The sequence below is a fragment of the Mustela nigripes genome, chromosome 1 (genome assembly GCF_022355385.1).
Source record: "Mustela nigripes isolate SB6536 chromosome 1, MUSNIG.SB6536, whole genome shotgun sequence".
In the NCBI taxonomy this organism is placed as follows: domain Eukaryota; kingdom Metazoa; phylum Chordata; class Mammalia; order Carnivora; family Mustelidae; genus Mustela; species Mustela nigripes.
The window spans coordinates 130,615,455-130,621,660 of record NC_081557.1 but is presented as its reverse complement, the minus strand read 5'-3'; the positions used below and the strand labels follow the sequence as shown (position 1 = coordinate 130,621,660).

The 6,206-nt window shown below is 47.1% G+C and overlaps 1 long non-coding RNA gene across 1 annotated transcript; it reads right to left on the bottom strand.

Moving 5' to 3' along the window:
- Nucleotides 1–336: 336 nt before the first annotated feature.
- LOC132013693 (uncharacterized) lies at nucleotides 337–4,833 on the bottom strand. Its single transcript, XR_009403082.1, has 3 exons — nucleotides 4,649–4,833; nucleotides 3,594–3,676; nucleotides 337–1,270 (listed from the first exon to the last, which is right to left on the bottom strand). It is a non-coding gene; the product is annotated as an uncharacterized LOC132013693 (long non-coding RNA).
- Between the last annotated feature and the right edge of the window lie 1,373 nt (nucleotides 4,834–6,206).

Genomic DNA, 6,206 nt, shown 5'->3' with positions numbered 1-6,206 from the left:
ACCTTAGGAAAAAGCCTCCTCACCTCCTGTCATCACCTACAACCCCAATGCAGGTGGTGTGGCTGCTCCTGTGAGTGGGGCTGGGGGGACGCTCTTCAAAAGACAAAGTGTCCCTTTGAAAGATGACATTTATTTGGGACCTCCACTTGGAGTAAATGTTATCTAGGCAAACCCAAGACACAAGGAATGACTTAGATTCCTTCTCCTCCACCGGTTTCTGTGGAGCCTTTCATGATGACGTGGGACCACTTTATCTTCCCTGAGTAAGCCAGGTTTTCCTGGAGGGATTAGTTTGCTAGAGCTGTGTAACAAGTACCACAAGAGGAGAGGCTTAAACAACAGAAATTTATTATCTCACAGTCTGGAGGCTGGAAACATGAGATCAAAATGTCGGCAGGGTTGGCTCCTTCTGAGAGCTGAGAGGGAGAACCTGCCCAGGACTTTCCCCCAGTTTCTGGTGTTTGCTGGCAATCTTGGGCATTCTTTAGTTCATGGAAATTTTACTCTCATCTCTGCCTTCATGTTCCCATGGTGTTCCTGTCTGTGTGTCTCCGTGTGCAAATTTCCCTGTTTTATAAGGATACCCAATCCTATTAGATTAAGGTCCACCCTGAGGACCTCATTTTAATTTGATTACCTCTGTAAGGACCTGCTTTCCCAATAAGGTTATATTCTGGAATATCGGGAGTTAGGACTTCAACATATCCTTTTTAGGGAACTGATACAATGCAACCCACAGAAATGCACCTTAATGGTGTGCCTATTTACGTTCGCTAGGAAGATAAGGGACCATCCTAATCGGAGGCAGTGATGTGGTTCCTTTGCTGGCTTCAGTTGATAATGATTTAAGGCCTCGGAGTAATGGAAGATAAACTGCTTGTCACTGCCCACTCTGCGTTCCAGGAGATTGCGTTTCTGTGGGAGGCCAGCCCCGGCGTTGCCCTGCAAAGGGCTTTTCCATTATGTTAAGAGCTGGTGATGATAGCCACTGTTAATATTCAGCCCTTTGGCCTCCACCCTCTCCCATTCCTTCCGCCCCACGCACGTCCTTCTGACCCTCCGGGAGGTAACATCAGGCCTGCTCTCCCCAAGAGACCTCTGCGATGGTTTGCCCGCAGCTGGGGGACTCACGATGCTTTGGGTAGCATGTGTTCATGGAGGGGAGTATAAGAGGGAAAAAGGGAGTCTTTCTTGCAGGTCTTCACCCTCCCCCTTCCAATCCAGCCAATATCAGACCGGTCTGTCTTGCTTCCCCTCCTCCACGCAGGTGCTGCGAGAACAAGATAAAATTCCTTGTCAGTTTGGACCCTGAATTCTCATTTATTTATTAAGAAATGATCCCATCTTCTCCAAGGACCCATCTATCCTGTTTTCCTGGGCACTATCCATTACTGCAGAAACAAAGAAAGGGAGAGATCCACTGTAAGCCGTGGGCTTTGGGGTGGTTCTAGAGGTCTTCTTTCACCGGGGAGAATGGTTTTTGAAGCCTGTCCAGGAAATTTGGTCCTAAAAGCAGCCTGCTCATTTGAGCTTCTGCAGAGCTGACTAGCGTGATGAAGGGAGTATCAGGGCATGAGGGAGTCTGTTCAGGTGCCCTAACGGAGGGCCACAGGCTCAGTGAATTCAACACCACACACTTGCTGTCTCACAGATCCTGAGTCTGGAAGTCTAAGATCAAGATGTTGGCAGGGTAGGCTCCTTCTGAGGACTCTCTCTTTATTTGTGGCTGCCTTCTCCCTGTATCCTCACGTGGTCTTCCCCTGTGCATGACAGCGTCCTGATTGCATCCTCATATTGGATTAAAACCACCCCAGTGACCTCCTTTAACCTTAATTACCTCCGTGAAGACCCAGTCTCCAAATACAGTCACATTCTGAGATACTGGGGGTTAGACTTCGGCATATTCACTTGGAGGTGGGGCACAATTCAGCCCATCACAGTGCCCTTGTATGAAATTCACTGGGGGACTTGGGTCTCAGGTTTCACTCAGCCTCTGGGTAAGTGACTTTGGGGAGTGTGTCAGCTGGAGGTTTTGGTTGTCAACGGCAGAAACATTCCAGGCTCACTTGAGCAACATGGGATTGAATTAAGACGCTACTGAGTGCACACTGACATGAAGGGAAGGCTGGGAACCAGACAGAAACTCTGGCTGACAATGTGGGGGATGGGAAGCAGAAGCCCCAGGAAAGTGCACTGTGATGGAAATGCTTGGATCAGGGTGTAAGAGCTGACAAGAGTGAGTTCAAGAGTGAAAAGGGACAGCTCCCTGCTGGGTGGGGCAGGAGGTGGAAGGACCCAGAGCCTAGGCCTCAGTGATGGGAGCCGGGCACCAGGGTTCACGGCTTTGCAGCCCACCCCTCATCAGAGGGAGTGATTCCATAAGAGAAAATCAGCAACTGTCAAAAGAGGAAATGGGTGCTGGGAAGCCCAAAACAATGACAAGCCACTGTCCCTTGACTTATTTCCTTGCTTGAGAAAAGGGGGTTGGCCTGGGCAACCTCTAGGTCTGTCTTCATTAAACATTGACTAAAGCTCCCTACCACTCCTTTCTTGAGTTCCTCCCCTTTCTTTGTCAGGTGGGTGTTGAGACTTCCACTCCTGGATTCTTTATTGCCTGCAGTGCCTCCCTGGCCTTTGACTGTTCCCCGGTGTTTCCCCCAGTGGAGGCGTCGGCCTCTGTTTGTTCCGGAAGGTCACCAGGCTTGTACTGCTATAAAAAAAGCAGAGTGAGCTTTTCTGGTATGGATCAGTTTATTAATGTCTTCTTTGTGATTTGTACTGGTAATAAATATTATATTCATTATAAACAATAATTCAACCTGCCATTCTTTCTCTGGTCCTCAGTTACCTTGTCCATAAAACAAGAAGGTTGAATTAAAGGATTATTAAGGTCTTTTTCAGCTTGAGCTCTGTTGGATTCCACGAAAATTAAACTCCTCAGGGTAGGGAGCCTGTGGGGGTGGACTGTGAGGCATCCCCCTAGAACTTGGAAATGGAAAATGCAATTTCCCTCTAAGGGAAAAATTATAAAACCAGCTGGCACCAGATCAAAGGAGATATATTCAAAGTCTCCTTAAATGGACAGGATGGATCTCAGACCAGAGAAGTCTGGACTGACAACGGGAACGTGCCCAGGGGCAGAATGGCCTGTCAGAATGGGATGGAGCACCATGGACATGGAGCAAAGGGAGGCTGGGAGCTCACTGGGATTTATTCAAAATTTGGCCAAGACGAGGCTAGGGCAAGGCAGTGGGCAGGGTGCCAACACATTAGAAGACTCTGGACCCTCTGTTGCCTGCGTCAGTGTGGTAGAGATGGGGAGGAGCGAGAAGCTGTCAGGACTGGGATGAGAGTCCACATGGCTAACTACCCACTTGGCAGAGGTGCCCACCAAACAGGAAGGTCTTTAGCTACAGCTGGAACAGGGCCCTAGGGTCCGACCATACCCAACATTTACACATTTATCTTCTAATGGCTGGGACATCTGTGGGGTCCTTGGTGTGAAAAGAGCAGTGAGTAGGAACATAGAAGAGGCTCAGTGCAGAAGCTGTTTCTCCATCAGCCCAGAATTATTTTAATATCTAATAACTTACACGTTTGAATCATTCATTCTCTTTTTCTGATTCCAACTCCCCAAGCAATCCTTTGATTTGAATGTGGTTTCCCATGTTTCTACCTGTAGGGAGAGAATGTGCACGATAGGCTTACCTGATTGTAACAAGACTGTATTTTTCAAAATAAACAAACAGACTTTCTGTTTTATCAGTCTCTTGGGAGCCTGATCACATAGATCACGTGACTTCCCCCTGTGAGAGAAATTCTTTCTTGGCTTACAGACAAAGTCAACTGCCCCAATTAAAAAACAAAACAAAACCAAACAAAAAGACCCAAACTTGCTGCATGGAAATGCTTCTTAGAAGTAGCCAGCCAGCATCTCTTTCAAACTTAGAATCAGTGGTCCAAGGGTTTCTTCAGTATTTTTCCACAGGATCTCTGGCGGAATTTCCACAGCTTGTAAAAATTCAACTATAGACAGCAGCATGATACAGTGGTTTTCTCTCTCTCTCTCTCTGGTGTGTGTGTGTGTGTGTGTGTGTTTAGCAAATTTTTACTAACATATTTTATTTTCAAACAGAATCTCACAAAGGACCTCAAGCTCCGGATAAGCATATCCATATGCCAGACATCTCTTCTTGGGTATGTAGTAGGCACATCAGATATGAGATGTACAGATAACATTCTTCTCTTTTTTTCTTTAAGATTGTATTCACTTATTTGAGAGAGCAGAGCAAGAGACAGAGAGAAAGAGAGCACATGAGCAGAGGAAGGGCAGAGGGGGAGGGAGAAGCAGACTCCCCACCGAACAGACTCCTAGACGCAGGACTGGATCTCAGGACCCTGGGATGATGACCTGAGCTGAAGAGAGACACTTAACTGATTGAGCCACCCAGGTACCCCCTAAATAGAATTCTTGATGACCTGCCTTTCTCCACACCTGCTCCTCCCCTTCAGGCCAAAAACCTAAAATCATTCTCAGGTCTTCTCTTCCCAAACTCTTGCTTCCCCCTACATTATATATTTAGAACCCCATCCCTTCCAGGCCAGTCCCCCTATTCATGAACGCATGTTGCCAGGGTCTCTCTCTCACCTGGGTCACTGCAGTAGCCTTACAATAGGTCTCCCTGCTTCCATTTCTGCTTCTGTGTATTTCTTCTCTATGTAGTGAAGGGCTATGTTCAAAAATGTGGATTAGATCATATCTCCCTGTTCAAAGTGCTCCAACGTTTCCCATCGTACTTAGAATAAAAATCAAACTCTTGGCTGTGGTCGGCAAGGCCCTCCACCATCTGGTTTCCTGGTATGTCAGTGATTAAACCACTCTCCCCCTCATTCTCTTGGCTCCAGACACACTGGACTTATTGTTGTTCTTCAACTGTGCCAAGTTTGTTCTCTGCTTTGCATTCCCTGTTGTGCCTGCTTAGAACCGCTGGTGCCCTTGTCTTTGAATGGCTCACTTCCTCACGCCAGTCGCCAGTCGAGTCTTTGTCCAAAGGACACCTCAGAGAGGCCTCCCCTTACCACCTTGTTAAAAGAACCGCCCTGACTCACTTCTGCCTTCCAGCTCCTTGATTAGCTCCCTCCACCCCCAGAGCATTTTTTAGGGGATGCTGTGGTGTGCCCCCCACGGGCGCCCCCTTCAGGACGGAGCAGTACTCGTGGCTCTAGCTGCTGAGAGTGCTGGTTGCCATCAGTCCACACCTGAGATGATTACCAGGCATCAGTCTTTGCTCTAAGAAGCAGCCTCACCCACGTTTATACCCACTCGCTGGAGGCAGCCTGTATCCAATGGCTAGTCCCACAGGAGTACAAATGCTCAGTCCGCTGCTCTCAATGGAGCCAACTCTGTTAGCCAAGCTCCAGACCTTCCAGTAGGACTGGGTGAGGTTTCTGCTCCCAGTGCTTCACAGCTTGACTTTTTCCCTCTGCCCAGCCTGCAGAACCCTGTGCAACCCCTTACAGGTGTTGTTCCTGAGAGCACTCCTGTAAATCTCTGTCTCAGGGTCTCCTTCCTGCGGGCCACTACCTACAATTCATTGTTTACTTATGTCCTGTCTCCCCAACGAAGACCAAAGTTCAATTAGAGCAGTGATATTGTCTGTCTTTTTCACCTCTGTATCCGACCCCAGGTGCCTTGCATGGTGCCTGGCGTACAGTAGGAATTCAATAAATAACTGCTGAATGAATGAGGGAGTATATCTCCAGTATATACCAGAAATGAAAGTGTTTTACAACTTCCAGTTATAAAATAAGAAAGTCATGGGGGTGTAAAGTAGCACGGGGAATGTAGTCAATAATATCATAATAATTTTGTGTTGTGACAGATGATAACTAGACTTACCATGCTGATCCTTCATAATGTATATAAATGTTGAGACACTCTAACATAAAGGTCAACTACACTTCAACTAAAAAAAAAGCAAATATATTGGACTGATAAGAAGTAAAACCTGATACATTGACTTCATCAAAATGAAAAATTTACGTATGTGATAAAGAACTTGTTTCCATACCGTGTAAAAAAAACTAACAAATCAATAGTAAAAAATAACTTGGGTAGAAATGGGCAAAAGGGGGCGCCTGGGTGGCTCCGTGGGTTAAGCCTCTGCCTTCGGCTCAGGTCATGATCTCAGGGTCCTGAGATCGAG